Below are 26,693 nucleotides of genomic sequence, written 5' to 3'. Positions count from 1 at the left end.
TGATCCATGAATTAAAAAAAAATTCTGCAGAAATGGTTGGGAGACTCCAAAAATAATAATAACAATGTTAATGAAGTACTAAGTATAAGGTTAGGGGTGGATGTTGTAATATTTTTCTCCTTCCCTTTCATGTCATTCCTTTTGTGAGGTGTGTCAAATTAGGCATTGATTTTCCACTTCCAGGTGGCAATGTATAGTGATCTGACTCAGACACTTGGGCCAACAGTAATAATAATAGCAGGCATTTCTTACCATATAGCAGGCACTCTCCTAAACAATGATCTCACTTAGTCCTTCACATACCCTCCCCCAAACACACACACCATTTTACAGACAGGGAAACTGAGGGGCAGAATTAACAGTACCGGGCTAATGAATGGCAGCCTGGAGAATGGAGCCTGGTTTTCTTGCCTTCAAGCCTATGCTCCTTCCACTGTGCCCTGCAGCTCCAACACTGGAGATATAGCGAAAGAAAGGCAAGAGCATAATTTGGGAATTGAAGAGGAGAATGAGGCTGTGAACAGAACAAGAGCCCTTGCACAAATATATAATTTATTAAAGATTTGTAATTTCACAAAAGTGGCAAAAGCCTAGGTCTTTTTGCAAAACAACTCACAGATCCCTAGCAAGCATCCAAGGAGGCCCTGAGCACCACAAAACAGTTTTGAAAATTCCTATCTAGATGACCTCTCATTAAGGACTTTTCAGCGTTAAACCTGCATCTGTCCTTTGCTGATCTTTAATTATTAATATAGGATAGTCCCTATTTTTAGAAGGGCAGATAGGTTACCCTTCTTAGTTTTCCTTCTAGGGCCCTAACCTTCTCTTAGAGGTTTGTCTTGTGACATAATCATAATATAAACCCAGGTGAAGTTTGGAGTGGGTGAAGCAAAAAGAGAGATGACCACTGGATTTAGCTATTGGTCCAGGAGTGAAAGAGGGCTGGACTAAGCAACTGAGCCTCTCCAACCCAGTCAGCCTCCCTTTGGACAGGGGAATTGTTGTGTAAGGGACTGGCTGGGCCTACCCACGGAAGCGGGCTGGAGCCATGGCTGAAAAATGAGACTGAATGTCTGCCTGAGACTCCACTAGGGCCCGTGCCTGGTGGAGTAACCAAACCAAGCAGAGACTGATTGCTGGCAATCCCTGAAGAGGAAATCGGCTCTTTCCGAGACTGGGCCCTGAAGGGTTTACATGATGTCTGAGGCCTTTATTTGAAAGATTAAGTCCTAAGAATTGCTTCTTGATCCCATCTTCCTGATTGGCTTCCTAAGAGCCAGCTCCATCATGGGGTAAACCTGATAGAGGTTTAGATGTTTTGAGACATTTCTGGCACATGGAAGTACAGACTGTAGCATCCTTAAGGAAAAAAATATATATATACTCATGTATGTATGTATTGATAAATATATACGTAATTTCTCTCACTTTTTTCTTTCTATGCACATGCACACACACATGCACATGTTCACACACACATTGTTTTTTCTAAGGCCTGTGCATACCAATACCCAAAGCAACAAGGGAAGAAGGAGAAGCCCAGAGGTAACATGGAGTCAAGGCTTCCAGGTTCACTCTGCCACTAATTATGTGTGGCCTTGGGCGAGTCTCTCTGAAAAGTGACTTCCTCTTCAAGTAGTATGTTGCTGTATGTTCAGAAAGACTGGGTGTTGAAAAACTGTAAATTCAAAATTAGACAACACAATTCTACTGAGAAGCCATCAAGAGCACAAAGTACCTGGGAACCGGAGGGATGGGAACCCTGATCTCTGACAGCTTTGGTTTTTCTTGGGTCTCATGGTAGATCCATTATTTCTGCCTGTGAAATAATCTAAGTCCAAGAGGCATTTTTAAACTTGGAAAGTACAATTCAATAGGAGGTATCACTATGCAGAAACGATCACTGTTAACATTTTTGTTTTTTCCTAATCGTTTTTCAATGCACGTGTGTGTGTGTGTGTGGTGTGTGTGCGTGTGTGTGTGACTATTCTCTCTCATAGTTGGAGCCCATCAGCAGCCTGTGGCTTTCCCCACACTCATCTTGTATGTAGCATTCCACACACGAGCAATTTCTATTTTACTGATAATTTCAAGCAGATGAGATAAAAGGGTAGAAACTGCCTCAGAGAGCATGTAGCATTTTGCTCTAAAAATTCCTTTCCTCTATTTAGCTCCTAGCTAAATCCTCTCTCCCACTCTATTTTCCCCCATGTAGGAAGTTCTGCTTCTCTTCTCAGCTTACAAACACCACAATCAGAAATAAAAGGCTGGTATCTTGCTGAACAGCTACCACGTAATATCCAGGTGAAGGCAAATATGACGCCAACAAGTATCATGTACATAAATGTATAGACATATATTATTTTCTGAGAACTACACTTATATTGTATACTTTATCTCCTCTTTCACTAATATATTCTGTTCATTTCCTCATATCATTAAATATGCTTCAAGAAAACATAATTTTCAAAGGCCTCCCAACAAGAGTATGAACTTTTGATGTAAGAGATGCAATGTGGAAGTGACGTGGACTCTGGAAGATGTAAGATGACCCTCGTCATAGGAGACCACAAGGAACTTTATCATCTACAACACTACATGAGGAAGCTGAGCTTCCTTGGAAGGAGCAAGAAGGAGATAGGGAACCTAATACTGTGTGCTTTATATTCATTATCCTATTTAGTATTCCAAAAAAACCTTATGAACTATTACTATCTCATTTAACCTATGAGGAAACTGAGGCCAGAGATCAAGTTAGATAATATGAAATAGATCTTGGATTTGGGACCAGATATGCTTGAGTCTAGACCCTAGTTTTTTTCAATTTCACTACACTGCACCTCTGAGAGGTAAATGGAACCTTAAAGTCAAGTCATACAAAATGTCTCATAGAACCACATGAAGAAAAATTTTTAACAAATGTTATGAGCAAGAATAGGACATTCGGTTACTGAGAATCAGAGGGAAAAAATGCAATGTCAATATACTTCATATTTAGTTCCCTAAGTATAAAATAGGAGTCTTGTGGGCCAGGCAGGGAAGCCCCTGACTCCTTGGGTGGTCAAAGACCAGGGGACTGAACAGGGGTAGAGTGGCTGCTGAGATGATGTATATATAGCTCAGGTTGGGAGGAGTGGAGCCAGCTCAATCGCATATGAGCCAAGTACTGGAAAGGACTGAGAATCTTTGTAAACTCTTCATCCCATCTAACAAGTAGATGTGCTGGTCTAGATAGTATTCCAGCAATGTTGGGGTGAGCACATTAAGAGGGATATTTTAATGTACGTCGGCCAAATGTCTTTGGCAATATTTAATAATCTCGGCAATAAAGTCCTATACTCTATAAAATCCATGATCTCTTAGACATTTTTAAAAATTTTATTTGCTCAGTTTGTATTTTTCCCCTTTGTCTCTGTTGACCTACCCTTTCTAGCTGGGCCTGGCTCTCTGATACAAGCAAGGAACAAGACAAGCATTCAAGTAAGTGAGCTACCAAGAAGGCCAGTAACCCAAGGCATCTGCCAAGAGCCACCAGGAGGATGAGTTTCCTATCTTCACTCCAAGGTTTCTGCCATCCAATGATGGTGGCAGGTAGGACAGGAAATTACAGATACCACTGTACGTATGCTGTTCCTTAAGCTGATGGACAAACAATAGGCAGGCATGATGCCCAGAAGGTCTCAAGTATGTCACTCCGGGCATCCTTTTATTCACAGCCCCAAATGTTCTCTATCAACTCTCAGTAATGGAGCCCAAACTCCCCCCAAACCTACCACAGCTCTTCAAGTCCTCTATATAATCCTTCTTCTTTAATAAGCCTGTGTACCCGTATAGGTGGGAGAGATATGTTCTTATTACTGATGAGCTAATTTTTTGCTGAATTCTACCTCCTTAATACATTTTATTCTACCAAAAAATATAACATAAATTATTTCCAATCATGAACAACCACATGAATCGTGCCTTTTATGTATAGAACATACATTTCTCTTTGTATTGCTTAGAGTAACAATCTCTCTATCTCAGGATACAATAAATAGCACCACTGCCATCTGCATTCATCTTTACCAAGCTGAGGGGAAAGGTCGCTATGAGCCAGGAAGGTGACAGCAGCACCAGAAGGTGCAGTGCCAGGTGTGGGAGAGGGATAAAACCAGTGGCACTGGGACAGTTCCCGAGGTGGGCCTTCAGTGCTGAGGCGGGCGGGAGGGACATCTGTATCAGCAACTTCCTCCCTCCTTGTGAGTGTCCTTAGCAAGCCATAGCTGCCTTGCCCTACCAGCCTCATCCCAATGTCCTTTATTTTTCCCTCAGTGGCTCCCACTGCTGGAATGATAGCCTTGGCAGCTGGCAGGGTCAAGAGATGTGCACAGTTATACAGTCTCTCTGCACTCCTTTCTGAGTCCTTACATAACCTCGTAGTCTCTTGGGCTGAACAGAAATCCTGTCAAAAGCAAAAGGGATCAGAGAAAAGGAGGCAAAGCAGAGTTACAGGGCAGACTCCCTCATTCCCTCAAGCCTTGTCACTGATATCTGTCACCTGGCAATAGTCTGAATTCCCCCTTTCCCAGCCTGTCCTCCTCCAGAGGCACTCACAGCTCTGTGGCCCAGACAGCAACTACAGTGAGCTGCCGACATGCGGGTCAAGGGAGGACCGACAAGATTAGCCTCATGTCCTAAGGACAGGGTGTGTGAGAGAGAGACAGCCAAAGGCTTTCTTTACTCCAAAGCAGAATTTTATTTCTATTAAAAGAACAGTTACTCAAATTCTACACCTAGATATATACCTGAAAGAACTGAAAACAGGGACTAAAACAGATACATGTATGTTAGTGTTCACTGCAGCATTATTCATAATAGCTAAAATGCAGAAACAACGCAAAAGTCCATCAACAGATGAATGGATACATAAAATGTGGTATGTATATACAATGGAATATTTTTCAGCCATAAAAAGGAATGAAGTTCTAATATGTTACAATATGGATAAACCTCAAAAACTTTGTTTTAAGTGAAATAAGCCAACACAAAAGAACACGAATTTCATGGTTCCTCTTATGTGAAATATCTAGAATAGTCAAAATCATAGACATAAAGTAGATTAAAGGTTACTAGGGGCTGAGGGCAGAGAGGAATGGGGAGTTAACTGTTTAATTATTACAGAGTTTCTATTTGGGGCGCTGAGAAAGTTTTGGAAATAGAGGTGATGGTTGCACAACATTGTGAATGTAATTCATGCCACTGAATTGTACCCTTAAAAATGGTTAAAACAACAACTTTTAGGCCATATATATCTTACCACACACAAAAAAAAGATCAGTTAATCAGTGAGCATTCATTTTCCTTGCTATTCACAAGCAAGCAGCCTTTTTAAATTCTGCCAAGTCACTGGAAATGTTTTTGATGTCATCAGATGGGCACACATTTTCCTTTCTCTTTCTGCACTTCCCCATTGTCTAATCCTCTGAATGACTTTTAGTAAAAAAATAATTACATCACATCTATGGAGCCCCAGGCACTCTTCTGGTTCACATGAACTTAATTCATGTGCAAGTACTATAATTATCGTCCCTATTTTACTGAAGGAGAAGCATATATCCTTCCCCAGTGTCACCCAGCAAGTACGAGCAGAACCAGAATTCAGTCAGGCTCCAACAGTCACATTCCTAACCACTACTCTATGGCATCCTTGGAACTCTGCAACAGACACTTTTAGGGAACTTGTGAAAAATCAAACTCATATTCTACCTCATACTGATTGAATCAGAATCTCTGAAGGTGGGGTCCAGGAATCTACATTTTAAAAAAGATTCTCATGTGTTCCAATTTCAATACTTACTACAAAGCTACAGGAGTCAGTGCCAGTATGGTACAGGCATAAGGAGAGACATATAGATTAATGGAACAGAAATGCAAGTTCTCTACACTCTGGCAGAGTATAGAGAGAGGATGGACTGACAATGGTTAGAGATGATTATATGAGATTGTAGAAGGAAAAATTCTTAGGAAACTATACTAAATGATCCAATTGAGAGATGAAGAAGACTGAACTGTGACAAGGGGTAAGAGAGAGGAACCACTGAAAATAACTCCGTGGCTTCTAGCTGGGTGACTGCTAATAGAGTAATGACATTTTCTAACAGAAAATATGGGAGAAAGAGCAGATTTTTCGAGATGAGAAACAGGACAATGAATGATTTCAGATTTTCTGAATTTAAGCAGCCTGTGAAGCTTTCCACAGTGGCTTGGCAATACTAGTCAAGAGGTATGGGCTAGAGATACAAATTTGGGATTCAGGCGCTTGCAGGTATTAACTGAAACTGGAGGAGGTGAGATTCTCTGTAAAGGTCAGAGAGACAAAGAGATGCGTTGAGCACAAAGCATTAGGGAATTCCTATATTTAAGGGGTAGGCAGAAAAAGAGGCATAATTAATGGAGGTTGAGAAATAGATGGAGAGGTAGGAGAAGAACTAAAAGAGATTGAAAGGCAGACATTTCTAGGAGAATGTGGACCCGACACACCCATCAATAAAGTACTTATGATACTTTCAGTTGCAAGTAGCAGAAATCCACTTGAGCTAACTTAAGTGGAAGAGGAGAATTTAATAACAGGATTCAGGAGTGTTTCACTCAACCTAAAGGCAGACCGTGTGGCTGGGCCTCACAGGGGGCTAGAATCAGGAACTGGACAGCTGTCAGGCACCAAGGGGGATATCTGCTCAGTTCTCTGAGCAAGTGCTTCATTTATCTCCCTGCAGACTCTTTACTTTTGCCCACCTCACAGTGTCTGATTTACCTATTGAGTAGTTCTCTGAATCCCAGTTCCAAGTCATTAGAAAAAGAATCTGATTGGCCCCAGTTGGGTCAGGTGTCCACCCATGATCCAATCAACCATGGCCATTGGGGGGATACAGGAAGATACACAGAACAAACATGGCAGCCATGATTCACTTCTGTGAATAAAGGTAGTAGTTCTCAGAGAAGAACTGCTCTGAATTTGGCAGAAGTTCCCAAAGATATCTACTTCAACCTTAATCAAAGTGACTAAACAAAAATTTAGTTGCCCATTCATGGAGGCATTAATTATAAGGAAAGTTGTGAGAACCCTGACTCGTTTTCTCTCGTCTCTGTTCCTATTTCCTTTCTTAGCTCAGAGGGAAAGTTTCATTAATGTCCTTGTGGGTTTCTCCATAACGGAGACAAGAATAAAAGAAATTGCTTGTGAAATGCCTTGACATCCTTAGGACAAAGGATCTAAACAAATACCAAGGATTTTTTATTTTTTTCTAGGGAGAGCTAGAGCTTTCCTGTTGTTTTTGCCTTTGGCTGGGTCTCATTGATTTCCCAAACTGTACTTGCTGCTTTCTGGCTTTCATTAATCAAACTGCCACCTGTGATAGACTGCTGGTCCCTCATCTTATTCTGATTAATTCCATTCTCACATTCATCTCTCTGGCACAGTTTGCAGTGGATGATTTGCTAGGGGCAGAGCGGGATGGGAGATGACTAGAGATTTGGAGTAGTGGAGTCTTCTCCTGAATCTGATTGAGTCTATCTGTTAGCAGAAATACTCCGCCCACCCCCCCCCCACCCCATTCCTTCCAGTTCTAAGAATAGCAGTACCAGCTGTACTTGCCTGAGCCATATCTAAATTAATAAAATAAAGTGGGATTATTGACATTTTCTTGCTTCAACTAGCAAATGTGCATCTTTGAATTGTTATCAACTAAAATGCTCTTATAATGGAACATTCACAGAAATGGGCTTGACATAAAAATGATAATGCACACTTTACTCATGCTAATTATGCATTTGTAGTCCTCTTATTTATGTTGTTCTTTTATCTATTTTGCATTTTAGAAATTAGTATTAAACTAAGGCAGTTATAGGAAAGCAACGTAACTTAGTAGTCAGGAAAGGGGTTTTGTAGTCAGACTTCTGTCTTATTGCCAGTTCTATTACCTAAGACCTAGGTGACCTGGGGGAAATTATTTAACCTTTCTGAGCCCTCCTTTTCATATCTGCTATTATGCTCTTTCGAGGTTTAAATGATACATGCAAAGAATGCACCATTAGTATCTGACACATAGCAAAGGCTAATTAATGTTAGTTCAAAAAAGGTGTTTTGGTGAGGAGAGTGACTTCTCAGCCACACTGTTCAGCATCTTTGTTTCAGATGTCGAGATAGAAGAAGAGTTTAATATGTGGATAAACCCAAGAGAGGTCTGGGAGCCTGGTTTAGCAGGGGAAAATAGCGGACTTCTTGCTGGTGGAAATGGGGTCAAGCTCTCTTCTGCATCACATAGGAGAGTGTGACAGAATTAACAGTTTGAGAGCCGGCACATTCTTTACACTTGGGATTGAGCACATCTGAAGGTCTCAGGGGCTGGTCCACCACTGTCTATTTGCGTGAAAGCCTGAGGAGGCTCCTGGGCAAGAACTCTTCCAGGTTTGAGCGACTGGAAGCTGCAGGCCAGGCTCAGTAAGGAAGGCGATATTGAATGCATCTGCTACTCAAACGTCCTGTGGTCCAGACTGTGGGTCTCATGCTTAGACTAAGATTAAAAGATAAATGACCTTCATTTACACCTTTGTTGGACGTTCAGAGCACAAGGCCACATGGCTTTGTAACCAGCTTAATATTACAAATCAGGGTTAACTAAACTTTTCCCCTCAAGAAAACTCCTAGAACCTAAACAAGTCAAGGACACGGTAGCCTGAGCAGTGCACTTGATCACTAAGAAAATGAAACAGCAGAAGGAGAAACAGGTGAGGGCCCTTGGTGGCTGGGAGGACCAGTTCACAAACACAGGCAAGACCCAGGGGTGGGAGCTGCCGTGCTGGGGGTATGGAGAGAGTGAAGGAAATGCCATTTGTGGCTGTTGCTGTGATGCTAATTTTACCCTCTTAAGATGTAGCATCCGAAATAATCTGCACCTAACAAATGTTTGTGGAATAAATTTCTATTAATTAAGCAATTTATATGTATCATACTTGCGTATTGTCCTTTTTTATTTATTTTGCTTCTAGGGATTAATATTGAAGTTAAAAAGTTCAAAGGAATCTGTGTGGTGTAAACATGGGCTTTGGCATCTGAGAGGGACTCGGGCAAGTTACTTCATGTCTCCATGCCTTTTTTATTTCATCTATAAAATAGGATTATTGGGAGATCTAATTGGAAGATGTGTGAACGTGGGCCTGACCCTAATAATGGAGTTTTCTGCACAGCAATAATCAGCCATAAATCGCTTAGCAAGGATTCATGTATACAATTGCTTTTCCCTCTTCTCATTGTTGAAGATAGAAACATAAAAAGTAGAATTCAAAATTAATGTAAAATTAATGAGGAAAGACATCTGCAATGAGAGGAGCAATTTGATTCATTTGTGTAATAAATTATAATAATTTAATTGTGAAGAATGTGCCTCATTTAATACTTTCCAAAGTTTTTAGCAGTTCTAGGTTCATTTAGGTAGGTGCTCAGTAAATACATACTAATGTATTGATTTGGGGTACCCCTCACAATTTCAGATAATAATAATGCAGTAAAGCCACTGACTAGGAGTCAGGAGACTTGGGTCAAGACCTAGTTTTGCCACTAATTAGCCATGTGACCTTGGATAAGCCTTCAGGCCTTAGCATATTCTTCCTTAAATTAAAGAGTTTCCTCCAAATTCTTTCCAGGTTGAATATTCTATATTTTTACATAGCCTCTGAAGACCTAGAAGAGTGTTTTTCATGAGGGACAAAAGGAGCATAGAAAGCACATAGGAGGGCCCCACTATGAAAATTCACAGTATCGCGGGCACTAACACTATGTGAGAATCAGAGAAATAATAACAGCATGAACAACCATTTGAGCGCCTATCAAGTTTCAAGCACTGTGCTTAGTGCTTTACATACATTATTTCATTTCATCCTTACAATAACCCTGTGAAATAAGTATTAATAGTCCAAATTATAGCTAAGGAAACTGAGTTTTAGACACTCAAAATTTTCAGTGACCACTTGCCTAATATACTAACCTGAGAATCTGGTTTGCCCTTCTTATTAACAAAGAGAACTGAATTCGGTGTTGGAATTATGTCCATAGCCTTGGTTTGTTTATCATGGTTCTTAACCTTTATTGAATTACAAATTCCTTAGGGAATGTGATGAATGTTGTATGGATGGCAGCAGAAGTCACAGACCCTTTGAAGCACTTTTATTGTTTAGAACATCTCTCAGATAAAGAGACAAATTCTGCCCATGATCTTTAATGGCAGCCTAAGAGGCTCCAAGAACATCTCAAGTAACTGTTCAGAGGGTGCTTCAAAGATTAGCAAGGTGATAAAAATCCTTGCCACTATTATCCTTTCAGGATATCATGTTTTCTCACTTCTTAAGTCTCCTTCCACTCATATATCTATTTCACTGAGGCCAGAGTGCTCACCTCGGAGCAATAAAAGGTAAATCATTTGTGCTAGATTACTGCAATGCCTTTGATCTACTTCTCCATGGGCTTCAATTCTGGATCTTTACCACATCCCCCCTGGATTCGGTGGGTAGAGATGATTACTTTATACTTACGGGTATTTATGATAAGCTTGGTGATAGCACTTCAGCCTGCTTATTCCAACAACTGCAATCTGTCCAGGCTGAATTAGATTATAAGGGGCTACCACCCTGCCATTTAAAGGCCCTGCAAATGAAAACGGCCGAGAGCCAGATGATGCAGGACCTTATTTGCATTAGTTTGAATTATATACTGAGGGAAACCATTAAAGTTTGAAGCAGGGGAAATATGACCTGATCAGATTTGATTTTCCAAAATGGCACTATGACTACAGGAGGAAAAGGCTTGGAGAAGATTCAGAACCGGCAGAGCAAAACTAAGTAGGAGCCTTAGGTCATCCCATTTCCCTTTGAGCTCCCTGAAGGAGAGACCTCGTAAATATTTCTCTTGATGGTGTCCACAGCACCTAGCACAGAGCCTAGTACAGTGTAGACTGTTGAATTAATCAGTGATCAAATAAAGAACTAAAAGCTCCTTGAAGGCAAGAAGAGTTCTTTGTCACTGATCAATTTGTGAAAGGCTACTATTTACAAAGAATGGTCTTGGTGCAAAAAGTGCAAAGTAGCACAGCATCATTTTCAGTAAATTATAAGCTCCTGAAAGGCAGCAGCTGTAACTAGTTTTCTTTGCATCTCTGCTTGCTCTTCCTCCTAGCACCTAGCACAGTTATTTGTACACAACAGGCTAGTAACAAATGTTTACTGAATGAAAATGCTATTTGTAGGCTAGTAGAGGTTTTTTTTAAGCCAACTGCTGAAACATCATTTTCCACATTCTTAGATCCTTCTACAATTACCAGTGCCTCTTAGTGGGGCTGATTCTAGAGTTACAACAATGAAAACCTGAAAGAAGTAGAAACAAAGAATGCCCAAGTTGGAGAAGGCTTTAGAGGTCATCTGATCCAACTCCCTGTACTGTGAACAACAGTACAACTACTGTGGGTATTGCTTTCTAATTTGGTCTCAAGCTTGACCCCCGTGCTTGACTTCTCTGAGCTCTGTCCTCATTTCTTTCCAGCTCTGAGTAGTGCACATCTGTATGACTCTACTACATTCATTTGAAAATATAAAAATAGGATGAATTCCTGGTGTGATGCAGTGACTGTCATTCATCTTGGCTCAGATCAACTTCTTTAGCATTACTTAAAGGAGGGCCTTCTGGGTCAGGAAGTGCTGAGAGTTCTACAAGTAAGAATGTATAATCAGTATGTTTGGGGCTTCTTTGTGGGATTTTGCAGAATGTGCCACTTGCCCCTCCCAAGTACTTTAATAAGCAAAGCAAAGGCAGCTAGGGTGGATGTTGGGATTATGTAAATTCACTAGTTAATAATTTGATCATTAATATAGCATTCCTGAGCTCTCCAGTGGAATTTTTATACCTCTTATCTATTTATGAAATGCTTCCATAGATCCTTTTTCTTTTGGTCAGTGCTTGTTTTTCCATTTAAGTTCTTTAGAATGTCACTAATGAACACTTACCCTGTGACAAGCACTGTGATTTGTGTGATGGGCCATGCAAACAAGTATAGGGTTTGCCCCTGTAACAGTTAGAATGTTTGGGTTGCCAGCAACAGAAAAATTGACTAACTTGTTGCAAGGCTATCATGTTGTTCAAAGAAAAGCTAGAGTAGCAGGCTTGACTAGAACAGGATCTGGTAGATCTAGGGGGCCAAGTTAGCAGAAGATAGACAACTTCCCCAGGACACTGCCACTAGAACAAATCAACTGTTTTTCCCTATGTTTGTGATACTTTGTTCAAGTTTCAAAGCCCTGGGAAAGAATTCCAACTAGCCTTTGAGTCACTTACTTACCCTTAGGGAAAGGAAGTGCAGAAAGCTTTGATAGACTGTCCTATCAAGACCACACACAATGGAAGAAAGATAACTTCCCCAAAGAGAAACAAGCTACTGTTTCTAAAGTAGGAAAATGATACTGTAGCCAAAAACCAACATATGACTACTACAGTTGGTTTCCCTGAAGATTTTACAATTGGGCTTGGAAGATGTCACATATGCTCATGAAGAGTTAAAGGGATAAGGGTTGAATAGCCAAACAAATTAACAGCACAAATACCTCAAACTAATGGTCTGATTAAATCTCACATATTGCATAAATAGTCATACTGAGGAAAAAAGCTGTGAGTTTAGAGAAAAATAAGTGACTAGGGAAACTCAGGCAGCTCTCACAGAGAAAGAGCAATTTAAGCTGGGCATGGTAGGATGAGTAGAATTTGACTAGGTGGGGTGTTGTTCATCAGGTATTCACTCCTGGATAGATTTAAAATAGAAGGTCCACTTGAGGACACGGGGAGGGGGGAGGGGGAAGGGTAAGCTGGGACGAAGTGAGAGAGTGGCACGGACATATATACACTACCAAATGTAAAATAGATAGCTAGTGGGAAGCAGCCGCATAGCACGGGGAGATCAGCTCGGTGCTTTGTGACCACCTAGAGGGGTGGGATAGGGAGGGTGGGAGGGAGACGCAAGAGGGAGGAGATATGGGGATATATGTATATGTATAGCTGATTCACTTGGTTATAAAGCAGAAACTAACACACTATTGTAAAGCAATTATATTCCAATAAAGATGTTAAAAAAAAAATAGAAGTTCCAAGGTTAGAATAGTTCCTGGAATTAAGTGCAAATACTAATTATTGAACAGCAAAAGATAAGACATATAGCATACTTAGAATACAGTCTTTCCCATAGTAAGTACTTAAAAAATGTTAACTACTGTTATTAACATTATTATCATCATTATAAAACTATTCTTCCAATTATACATCACATTGATTTTTATATGTCTCCAAAAGAGTATATATCTCTGCCTTATATGTTATAGAGTCTGATATAAACATCTGCCAAAGACTGTGTCCCTGAACTGATTGAAAACTGATCTCTGGGACTCAGATTTAAAAGGTCAGCCAGGGCAGCTATAACTAGATTTTCACCTAAATTAGCCAGGATATTTTTAGATGCACCAGGTTGATATAACCATATCCTCTCTAGCACGCTGTTCTAGTGTTGTCACTCTCCCTGACAAGACATCCTTATTTGTGTCAAATTAAGTTATTCTGCTGTAGTATTTACATTGCTAACCCCTGTAGAAATGGAAAACAACCCGTCAGCCTCCTCCTCATAATAATTCTTACACTTGAATGCTATTGTCACTTTTTGGCTTCTTCCTCTCCAAGCTAAAAACACCCTGGCTCCTTTCATCTTTCTTTACAGCTTCCCAGCTTTTAAAAGTGCCGCTGTTGTTGCTTTATTTCGGGATCACTTTCAGTTTCTCCACATCCCCTTTTATACTTACTAGAACAAAATTATATAGAGTAGGTGATCATAGGGAGTTCCCATGAATAGGGCCAAGAGACCTCTCAAGAAATAATAATAATGAACAATTGTGGAGTGCTTATTATGTCCCAGGTATTGTGCTGAACAATTTACATACATTCTTTAGTAGTCAAAATACTTCTATGAATTAACTACTATTATCCCTATTTCAAACGTATGCAAAGTATTTAGTAAATGGATACACAGGACAGTTATTAGGTCTGTTCAATACCAAAACCTGTGCTTTTAACCCCCATGTTATATTCCAGTCCGTTGAGTTTGGGACCATGGTAACAAACAGATGATTGGATGATCAAGGCCCCAAAATGCTCTCCCTTAGAGCAGTGCTTCTCCCATTTTTCCCACCCTAGTATTCAGAGGACATGGGGAGAATCGCTACGTAGTCTATCAGAAATGGGAGAGATTCTTGGAGAATTCATCTTTTCTTTTAAAAGTTCATGTATATCTTGTATTCCATTTAATAATATATTCATGTTTATTCAAATATAAAAGAGTTAAAATTATAAACACCAAAAAAATTGAATCTCTAAAAAGGTACATCATATTTATGACACTTTGAATTCTCTAGGACTACGGGAAGCCTAAATGGAGAATTAGAGCCATAGCACTGGCTACAATAACTTTAGCATGGGAAATATTTCAAAGAAGTTGTAATGCTTTTCCTTAGAACCCCCTCCCCAATCATCTTAGCAAAGCACCATAAGAGATCAAGCATCACTCAGAATTACATCCTTATGTGCCCTCTAACATACACTGTTTGCAAAATACCTGCTAACATAACTCAGTGTCTATTGTATGGGGTTGTTTAGAATAATCTAGGCAAAATTTTAGGGACATCTACCTAAAATGATGATTGTCATTTTAAAATGATTGACCTGTTGCTGCCTTTCATTGTGGTAATAACTAAATATTATGGAAGAAGTGGCTGTTAAGCTCATTCTGAGTTTGCAACAATAGTGTGAAGTTAAAAGAGAAGGAAAATGTTTTCTGCTTCATCACCCTACTTTCATGGTAGTATTAGTGGTATCAGTAGCTCTCCGTGAGTATTGGTTGTTGGAGCAGGGAGGAAAGCCTGCACTGAGCTCCTAAAGTTTGGCACCAAACAAGGGTGATCCTATAATCTATCATTCAAACTGGGGCATTCTGGAGAGAGAAAGGGGGCACTATTAATAATTCGGCCTAGGCAACAGTCATAAACTGGGACTGTTCTGGGCAAGCTGGGACACACGGTCACACTACCCATAACCAATTCTTCACATGGAGTTAAAGGCCAAGGATGGCTGATTATACTAAAAACCTAATGTTATCCTATCTAATTTCAGGTTGCTTTTTGGTGACACTTATGACTAATTTTTAGATTTGGGTGAGAGCTGTGGGCTCTCAAATTTAAAAAAGCCCTCTGCCCCACCCCTGCCAATTCCTGTACCAATGTGACTTTCTCCTTCCCATACCTTAGGTGTTTGTGTGTATGTCTATTTACCAAAAATTACATCTAAACTAGCAACATCATTGTTTATTCATATCCAATTTATGTTCCATTTTGACCATGGGATTTCTTTTTCAGCAATAAAGTGGTTAGTCACTTTCTCATCTTATATCTCAGTATGTGTGTGTTTGCTCCTAATTGTACTCTGTATAACTATTGAATTTCCATTTTATTTTTGAAGGATTTTTTCAAAAACAATTTACAGTAAATTTGATTCCTGTCTTTTAAAGTGTTGGTAATCCTTGTCAAGTTAATCCAGATGGCATCTTAATTAATAGTTGTTGATATCAATCACAGGACTGCTTAGTGTGACACCAATGAAAAAGCCTTCCAAGGTCACTCTAATTGCCATAACAGATAAACTCTCAAATCTCAGTGATTTAACAAAATAGAAGTTGGTTTTTTTTTTTTTTTTTTTTTACTTTGGTCAAAACTAAAATAGTTATTCCTAACCAGCAGGTTGACTCTCCTCTGAGGAGTGATCGAGAGACCTAATTTTATTTCACCTTATTGTTATTAGGCTAGGCATGGAGATGGTACACATCACGTCCAGCCATCATCTATTGGCCAGAATTTAGTTGTATGACCACACCTCCTGAAAGAAGTTTTGGAAATGTAGTCCAGCTGCAGTTCCAGAAGGAAGAGGAAATAGGTTTGGTGAACACCTAGGCATTCTATGCCACAGAAGTGATTTTTCTATACTATTTGCTTGGCACATTGAGCAAGAATTGTACTTAGTAAGATAAGTACCTAGTCTGTACCATATCTCCTTAGTGTGCAAATAGCACAGATCCTTGAGCTTTATTAAAGTCCTTGCAGAAGCAATAGATGAAACAGAGTTGGGTACGACCTTGAATAATTCACTTAATCTTTATGAGCCTCAATTTTCTCAACTGTAAGATTTACGCAAAAATACCTAACGCCATTCCTGGCACATAGAAAGCTCTGGTAGTTAAGACTATTTCTTATGGTTTCACAAGGGAATACACTATACACCAGTATTTGATTCATTGTAGTTTTTGTTTTGTTTTGTTTTTGTAGTATCTTTCCTATCAAGGAAGCTAAATTAACTGGTATATAATGGACATACCCACCCTAAGGCATAATATTGCCTTTCCCACTGCCCAGGGCTTCTTTCAGTCCTCCAAGAGTTATCAAGCAATAACTGATGGCCCTAATGCCACCTTATGCCTGCAAGGTCCTACTGATAATCTATTTATCAATTCATGGTTCAATTATTTCTTTATTCTAATCAGAAAATTTCCATTTTCTCTTATTAAAAGCACTTTATTCTGGTTTATCTCAGAGTTCTTTCATCAGATACTTTTATAGGATACAGTAAATACTAGTTCAAGAATTATTGCCAATAACAATTGTAAATTGTTCAAAATCAAGAACAGTCTCCAGGCCAGATTCCCATTAGACATCGTTTTCTGGCAGTATATACACTGTCATTTTTATTTTTACATTTCCCTTCAGGAAAGAGAATGTCATGGGCTTATACATATAATAGAGGAGGAAGGGAAAAACACACAATAATAGGCACTTACCTAAATTAACTCATTTTTTTCTAGTTCTATTGAGATATAATTGACATATAACATTATATTAGTTTAAGGTATACAACATGATGATTTGATATATTTACATATTATGAAATGTTCATTATGAAATGAACATTAAGTTATTTTATTCTCACACATATAATCCTATTAGGTATTGGCACCCTCATTTTAATAAAATGAGTAAGCCAAAATTCAGAGAGATCGGTTGACTTTTCCAGCTTTGAGGGAAGCTTTAGGTTTTACAGGAAGACACGTGCTCCTTTCTAATCCAGAGTTTCTCAAAGTGTGTTCCAGGTGCTATAGACTTTCAGAATCATCAGAGCCTCAAGCAAGATCTATGGGACCAAAATCTTGGAGGGTGGATCTCAGAAACCTGCATTTTAAACAATCATCACAGGTAATGTTGGAGCCATAGTACAAACCAGCTGGTCTCTACCACTGCTCTCCCTACTAAAACCTACTGCTCCACAGAGATCAGTCTAGCTGAGGTATGCTATGACCTGCTGCAACTAACTCCAACAGACATTCTCACTCCTAATTTTAGTCTCTCACCTTCATTTGATGATACTGATCACTCCCTTCTTGAGAATTTTACTACACTGGCTACCAGGAGTAGCAATTCCTGCTCATGATTCTACATGCTATTTCTTTTCTATCCTCTACACAAGTCCTTCTTCTGCCTACACTTTAAATGCTGATATTCTCCAGAGTTATATCCAAGGCCTACTGCTCCCCGCATTCATACTCTCTTCCCACAGGGTTGCTACGACCTCTTACCTGCTGTTTGCTTTTCCTGCCCAGAGATTCACACACACCTACCCACTGATCCATTACTTCAATATGCAACATACCCCAAACAGAACTAATCATTCACACACATGTACTGAACTACTTTACTTTTGAAAGGAATCTATTAAACTTTTTATTGAAATATACATCCTGAAAAGAGCACAAGTCATAAGCTTGGATCACATATCAACGAACTTCCAGAAAGTAAACACACCCATGTAAGCAGCACCCACATCAAAAAAATAGGCCAATAAATACGGGCAGCCAGTAGCCCTCCTCATGACCGCCTCTAATCACTATCCTCCGCATTTTAAAAGTATCGCTATCCTGACCTCTAATGCCATAGGCTAATTTGCTTGTTTCTGAATATCATATAAATGGAATCATAGAGTACACGTTCCATTTGTACCTGGCTTCTGTAACTCAATAGTATGTTTATGAGATTCATCCATGTTGTTGTATGTAGCTGTAGCATGTTTATTCTCATAATTATGTGATATTCTATTATATTAGTAAATCACAATTTATTTTTCCATTCTGCTACTGATGGACTTTTTTTGTTATTTCAACTTTGGGGCTATTATGACTAGTGAAGCTGTAAAATTGTCATACATGATTTTTGGCGAACATATTACACATTTTTGTTAGGCATATATCTAGAAGTGGGATTTCTGGCTCAAGGTTATGTATAAGTCTGACCTTAGTGGATATTTCCAAACACTTTTCCAAAGGATTGTGCCGATTTATACTACTACCAGCAGCATACGAAAGTTCCAATTTTCCCATCCTCATCAACACTTGATATTGTTTGTCTTTTTTTTCATTTCAGCCATTCTGGTGGCTGTGCATTTAATTTGCATTCTCCTGAAGACTAATCGCTAATCATTTTTGCAAGTTCTGTTTCATTAGATTGGTGCTAGAACTAGAAATCTGGGCCTCATCTACGATGCTCTCCTTCCCTTACCCTCATATGCTAATTTTACCACAAAAATACTTCTCAAGTCCTTCAGCTCACTGCTATCAATTAATTCCAAAACCTTCATTCAGAGCTTCATTACTTCTCAATTTGTTCACCTCCATGGCCTCCTAAGTAGTTTCCCTTCTCTTAGTCCCCAAATAAATCATCCATAAAGCCATCAGAATGATCTACTCTAAACCAGAATCTGCCATGTTTAACCATTTCCATGGCTCCCCGCCTCCTCTAAAAGAAAGCCTAAGCCTCTGAAAATAGCATATAAGACCCAACAGTGTCTGGCTTTTTTGTCCTCCCATTTGGCCTCATTGCTCTTTATATTCACTACTATCTCCACACTCCAATGCCGAATTTTCTTCCTAGTGTCTCTTTTCCTCAAGAAGTGCTGTATCTTCCACTTTCTCACTTCAAAATCCATCTCATACGTCCTGCTCTGCTCCTAGAAAAGTTTCAGTTTACACTAAGTCAAAGAAATGTTTGCTAAAACCTTGAGGTATTTCCTCTTCATAGGATGTTTATATTTTAATGGAGACTGAAACACTAGTCTCTAATTGTGGAATTTCTAGCATTAGTGTGCATGTGAAATAAAAACAAAATTACAACATGAAGCTTGCACTCTATACATAAAAAAAGCCCTGTGAAATAACAATTCTTAAGTATATTTAGGAAAGAATAAATCTGTAGCCTTAAGTAAATCATTACACTAAATTCCAGATGGATCAAAGGCTTAAATATAAAAAAAGAAACCAGAAGAATGTTAAAAGAAAATACCTTTTAAGATAAGGTGATCATATGGAAAGCCTTTCTAAACATCACAAAAAAGAAACTATGAAAGAAAAGATGGATAAATTTGATTCCATGGGGGAAAAAAAAACATGAATGTAAAGAAAAAACATTACAAATACGACTGAAAGACAATGGTAAACTGAGTGTGGGGCACTAAGTTCTCTAACCATAGTTGTTGCCTGCTATAACTGGTACAGCCTTTGTGGAGAACAGTGTAGCACTTTGTGCCAAAATATAAAACGTTCATTTACTGAGCAATCTCATTTTGGCGTCATTAAGATGGTGATATATATTGATGGAATGTTTATGGCTTATTACTGAATGGAGGAAATAAGTAGATTATAGGCTGATTTTAAAGCAATTTCATTTGTGTATAATTATTAAAATGATATATGTATATAACATTATATATATATAACTCTATGTGTGTGCTTATGCACAGAGAGGTGGAGATCTTCGAGGACCGTTAGATTCTAAGGCACGGGGACAGAGACACTATTCTCTCTTGCAGTGCCTGTCACATAGTAGGTATTCAATAAGTATGTGAGGGAGGAAAAGGGAGGGAAGAAGAAAGGAATGGAAAAATTATTTGTCAAAATGTTTATATTGGTTTATAGGCTTTGGGTTGTTTTTACTTTTAACATTGTACTTTTCTATAGGTCCTTGATTTTTTTCCTCCATGGAGCATGTATAATTAGAAAAACAATAACAAAGCTATTTTTAATAAATAAAAGCTTTGTAGCTGGATAAATATTGGTCAGATGCGGGGGATGTGTGAGAGATCCCAGAGTAGTCCAAGCCTGAGGAGGAAGGGCTTTCACACAGCCAACCAGCAAGAATGGGTTTTCATTTCAATGGTAGATCAGTGCTCTCTTGCCACCAAAAAAGGTAACCACTTCATCCTCAGGAAAAACAGGAGACCTTCACCCTAAACGTGGCACGTCAGTATTAGCTTGTCTCATGGGATATGCTTTGCTGATCTAAAGTCATCTTCGCCCTCCTTCCTCTCTCCCTGCCCCCCAATAACCTCCTTTGCAGTTTTTCCCTCAGTCACCGATTTCCATCTTTTAGGTATCCTAGGCACATAATCCAGTTCTTGTTTCTACAACAGACAAAAAGAAAAATGTCCGCCTGCCAGGAGAGGAAACAGGATGCTAAAGTAGTGCCTCGTTGCCCCACATAAAGTGCTTCTGTCTGGATCTTCTCCCAGAATTCTTAGGAGAAGAGGCTGCTGCCAGTGGGGTATGCCTTTTCAGATGGATTTGGCAAGTCAGAGAGAGTCTCGCGTCCCTCTGTGCTGTGGGAACACTCAGGCCAAGTTACAGGAATGTGGTCTCTTTGGGGTTTGCCCTTGAGAATCTGAGGCCAGTGCTTTGGTGTGTTATCTGCCCAAGGCTCGAGACAGCTAGGCTCCAGTCAGCTCAGTTGGGTAATTCAGCACTTTGCTTGCAAAGGCCTTTCCAACCTGATCCCTAATGTTGACAGAGACCACCTATTTCTTTCTAAATGAACAAGAAGCCAAGTTTAGTTCCAGGGCACTTTTTCAAGCAATTGGTCTTTAGCATAGAAAACGAATGCACTTTGATTTGACATCTTAATATATATCCTGAATACTTATTTCTGTATTGGTCAGTGTTTCTTTGGAAATAAGAATGGGTGTTTTTTTCCCCTATCAAACTTCATTTTTAAGTTTAATTTTAATTTTTTAACCCTGTGTCCCTGTCTGCTTGGTGTTTTGGAGTTACAACTGTACTTCTGCTTCTTGTGCAACTGGTTTAGTAGCTTAAGGAAATGATCAGGACTACCCTTACAATAGCTGTTGCTTTTTGTTGTCAGGGTTCTCTTTCCAAGAATGGCATTTTTTTCCCTAAGTATTCTTTTGACATGGAATTTTTGGACATGGATTTATTAAGACATATAGGGGCTTTAGGTAAAACCCCTCTTTCCTTGCAGGGTGGGGAGCTGTGGGCATTTCTAGTAGAGAAGGGTGAATGAGGACCTCATCACTGGTCAGTGAGCCTGGGTGCCCCTGCCAAAAATGGACTCAAAGTAGCTCAAGCAATTAGAAGACTTGGGGAAGGGGTGTGGGGGAGGAGGTGACACAGAGTAGGAAAAAATCCCTGAAGAACTAAGTTTTAGGAAGGGGGAAACAAGGCAGCTTTGGAGACCACCCAGTCTAGAAGGAGGGCATTAAAAGCTGTCACAATTCTCTCTCTTTCTCTCAGTGGCTCATGTTTCTGCTTCTCTGTGTGTGCCCCAAACTGTATATTCTCTTCTAGACAGAAATGACTTTCCCTACGAGGCAGGGAATGTCCTCTGGCAGCACGACCCTGTGTTCCAAGCTTTCTCAGGATCAAGTAAAGAATGCCTCCTCTGAGCCTGCCTGTGTAACTATGCACCAAGCCCCTGGTCAATCCCTGAGGCAGGGGAGCTGAGGTCCTGTGAATGGTGCATTGCTGGTCAGTCCTCCACCTCCAGGCCAATCACGGGGGCCAAGGAGGCAGGGTCATGAGGTCTTGTGAGAAGACGGCTGCTCTCATTTCAAGGACTTGTTAAAGGGGTTCCCCAGGAGCTGGGTAGTGCTGGATGGACTCCAAAAGTCCTCTGCAACTCTCCTACAGAAGACCCTTCAGTGGCTCCCCGCTCTACAGAATGTTCCTCACAAGCATGCTTGTCTTCCCTCTGGGTCTGCCTTTGTATTTTCATGCCTTCCTCTGCGGTTCTGAAAGAATTTCAGTTCCTCAGTCAAGCCATTCTGTTCCCCTCTGCACGCCTCTGTCTCATCCGTTAAGCAAACTCCTGTTTAACTTTGAAGATTCCATTCCAGTGTCACTTCCTTGGAGAGACATTCCTGCATTCCTTCATCCTGTGGGTCACCATGACTTACTGTTCACATTACTGTAGTTCTTCGGACTCATAATCGTTTGTTTATGTGTTTTACTCTCTCTCTTCCTCCAGACCAAGGGATACACTGAGCTCTATTCATCTTTGTATTCGGGGCCTAACACAGTCACTGGCACTTCCTAGACGTCTGTAGAATGTGCAGGTGAATAAATTAATGGAAGGTGAGGGAGGGAAAAAGGAAAATCCTTGAAATCCGACCAGGTTTGTAAGTGCTTTAGAAAAGAATTTATAGAAAGTTCTATAATTCCAAAGCTTACATCATCAAAGCAGTTTGTATTGGAGCCATGTTTGTAAATTGCAGGGCAGTAGTTGCAGAGCAATCCCCAACATTGTGTTTAAATAATTGAGCTACACCTAGCAGCTGGTGTGCTGGGGGCGGGGCAGCAGGGGAGGCAGCTTGGAGCAACTGAGAGATGTAACTGAGGATAAGAAAATCACAGGATTTCAGACAGAGGAAAGCATATGTTTTGCATTTTCCAGGGCAGTTCTGATTTTAAACATTCTGTCCCATTGTCTCCATAAACATACTAGTTTCTGTTAGATTGTTGTTCTGATATCTGGGCAGGGAAATATGGGAACAATATGTAAAATTAATCTCTCTGTCTAGTTGCTAAAAAAGAAAGAAAAGACAGGCATGAAAGTGAAGGCACAAAGGGACTGAAGGGAAGGAAATGAATTTCTCCTAATTTGAACCTTTCAGCTAGTAGAATAGTCTGTTGATACGAGGCAGAGAGAAGCAAATTGATGGAAATTACTAAATTAAACATCCAATGTTATCATTTAATGATAAAGCATCAGTGTATCACATTTGACTGAGGTACTTGATATCTTAAATAAACACTCATTTTCACGAAGAAAAGCCTATTGTTTCCTTCTGTTTTTGCCAGACTTATTGGAAGCCTGGACCCCAAATCAAAGAATTTCCACATGTTGATAATGATTTTTAATTTCTGGGAAAAATGAAACTAAAAATGGTGGTTCCTAATCCTAGAAGATCTTTTAAGTCTACTGAAGAGATACTCTACCAGTATCCTACCTCCTGTTCTCACTAGATTCTGGCTCTAGATAGCTCTGGAGTGGGACCTATGTGAAGGCATTTAAGAAAAGCTTCCCAGGCAGTTCCAATCCAGAGGACTGCACTCAAAAACCAGAGTTTCTCAGGATATGGTTCTGATCTAACCCAATCAGAGTCATCTGAATGCTTAAGAGAAAGCTGATTCTCAGGTCCTGCCTGGGGCCTATTGAATCAGAGCTTCTGGATGGAAAGGTCAAGAATCTGCTTTTTTTTTTTTTAAATGGTAAGTTACCTTTTTATTTATTTATTTATTTATTTATTTATTTATTTTTGGCTGTGTTGGGTCTTCGTTTCTGTGCAAGGGCTTTCTCTCTAGTTGTGGCAAGCGGGGGCCACTCTTCATCGCGGTTCACGGGCCTCTCACTATCGCGGCCTCTCTTGTTGTGGAGCACAGGCTCCAGACACGCAGGCTCAGTAGTTGTGGCTCACGGGCCTAGTTGCTCCGTGGCATGCGGGATCTTCCCAGACCAGGGCTCGAACGCGTGTCCCCTGCATTAGCAGGCAGATTCTCAACAACTGCGCCACCAGGGAAGCCCCCAAGAATCTGCATTTTAAATATATTCCCCAGGTAAATCTCATGCACTCCATGGGAATGCATGGGTTTGGGACTCACAACTAATACATTTCTGATTTAGAATCAATAAGTATTGATGACTAGTAATATATATATAGAATCTTGACCAACCAGAATGCTCAGAGAATTGGGAACTCTAGTAAATTTAATTTTGCGGCAAATTCATCCTTAACTGAACAAAGAGGGCTCCCATCTTCTGTGCCTAATCATAAATTCTGAAATTTCCAAAATTTCCAGAACAGGCCTACCATGCTTTTATTTACAAGCAGAACCCATGAGCCTCCCGGGAAAGACCACCTTTAAGGAAGAGAAGTTGAAGAACCCAAACTTGGTCCAAAGGCAAGGGGCTGATGCCAGAATGGAGGGCAAGCAGGGAGAGGGAGGAGGTAAAAATAAGAGCTTTATTCACCAAAAAATGAAACCCAGCAAATATGGTTGATTTTCAGCGTTGAGGGAGCTGGTTAAACGCACACTGTAGCACAAAGGGAACGGTGGCTTCTGCTCGTCCGGTCGTCACCAAGATGGAGAAGCGGGAGGGGAGTCGCACACATGAACACTGAGAAAGTCAGAAGAAAGTCCACTGCGGCTAGAATTTGAAGGGAAGAGCATAGTGAGCCCTGTGCGATGCTGAAAGGATAACATTCTTCCTAGCACATGAGATGGAAGTGCTAGGGACTTTCTGAAATCCTTGGGGGAGATTTTTGGAGTGGGTGGTTTCCTTGTGGATAGCAGATGTGCATCAAACTGGGGAAGTACTCCTTTGTCACTGTCTTCATGAGATTCATAATGCCTAAGGAAATAGGGATTGTCCATGGTTTCTTTGTTGGAAATCATTCTAAAATGCTGTGTTCCTACCATAGTAATTGGAGTAGAGAAGGTCAACTTGCAGTGATAAGAAAGAACATCAGACTGGACATCAGAACCTAGTATTCTAATTTTGGGCTCTAATCCTGGGACTCATTTTCTGCTGTGCAACTTTGAGCAAGCCTTAGTTTCCTTTGTGTTCTACCACCTAGGGTTCTGCTATGATTAAATTAAGTAATAAATGGGAAAGTGCTATAAAAACGTAAGGTGGACTGATTGTAATTGAATTTGCTCTTGACTGAGGTGCCTTGGTGATTAGTGAACAGTTCTCTTTACAGCAGCTGTTCTAGGGGTTGTACCTAAATGCCTGTAGACTTTGAAAAATATAAAGTATTCCTTGGCCCTGACCCTGGATATTATGATGTGGGGAAGGGAAGGTATCTATATATGTACTTAAAATTCTTCAGGTGACTCTCAGGGACATCAGAGGCTGAGAGCCACTGCTTTAGCATGGAGGTCAGTGGTGACTGGACAGAGCCCTGGCAACCTGAGTCCTTGCTCTGCTTCAACAAATATTTCTGTGCTGCAGGAGGAAACTCGGCAGGATCTTGAAAGGGTCACTAAACTCTTCACACTTCATTTTTCCCATTTGTAAAATGCCGAGCCGGACCAATCACAGACTCCTTTATTCAATGAGAATTTTACTTGGAAGCTTTAACATGTAAAACAAAAAAACCAGCTCTGCTTTGATTTCTGCTCAGCAGCCCCTACAGGATTTCAGAAACCACTGGCCCAGATGGTTGATAATGTCCCTTCTAGCACTAGAATTCTGTTCAAGGCACAGAAAATTTTAATAAATTTGTACTGGCTCTATTCAGGAGGCTGGAAGTTTCACGGTATATATATTCTGAGGACTGTGAATTCAGGCAAGTAGGCAGACAGAGCTGGACTTTTACCTGCTTTCTATCTTATCTTTTCCCTGCCCTGCTCTGTTTTTCAGATGCACTTGCCAACTTGCTGCCAGCTAGGTTTGGCCAAAATGATACGCTGGCAGGAGACTGGAAGACAGGAAAAAATGTAAACCAGAACATTTCAATCCTCTTTCTCTGTGTTGGGTGATGTCTCAGGAAGACAGAGGCTGTCTCTTCCCTCATTCCAGAGCCAGCCAGCTGGGGACAAAAGTGCACAGTTACCTCTTGACTCTAATACCACTGTTCTTCCCACTGTCCCACCAGCACCAGGGATGGTGGCAGCTTCTATCTATGTCTGTGTGCTAACATCTATGTTGCCTAACCACCACTTCTTTTGGTCTTTCAGTTCTTTCAACACCTATGTAAAAAGTTTCCTGTATAAGTCTCCCTCGTTTGAACTACCTCGCAAGGACTCTCTTTTTCTGACTAGATCCTGACTGAGTTGGGTGTGAAATTACATCATAGGACCTTGAAAAACATGCTAAGGAGTTTGCATTTTATGCTTTAATGTTGGGAACATTGTGTTTAAGGAAAATGAGTGGTCCCAGTGTGGACACCGGACAAGAGAAACAAATGAGAGGACATGAGGAACAGCAAATGTTACCATAATACAATGGAACTGTTTCAGTATTCAACTTTATGATAAAATGTTTTACCCATTTCTGGCTGTTTTTTTCTCAGGGAAAATTTATTTCTAGCACCTTGGGGGAATTCTGCCCCCAAGTATCTTTTGGCTACCTGATCTACCCCCCTTTCTCACTTTGACTTTCAAAAGGAGTCGTCAGATGGCACATAGAGTGATTCACCACGTTAAAGGAATTCCATGGTAAAGGAGGTGAGGATAACTCAAGAAAAACAA

This window comes from Eubalaena glacialis, chromosome 1 (genome assembly GCF_028564815.1).
Source record: "Eubalaena glacialis isolate mEubGla1 chromosome 1, mEubGla1.1.hap2.+ XY, whole genome shotgun sequence".
NCBI lineage: Eukaryota > Metazoa > Chordata > Mammalia > Artiodactyla > Balaenidae > Eubalaena > Eubalaena glacialis.
Note: the sequence above shows the minus strand (reverse complement) of the source record.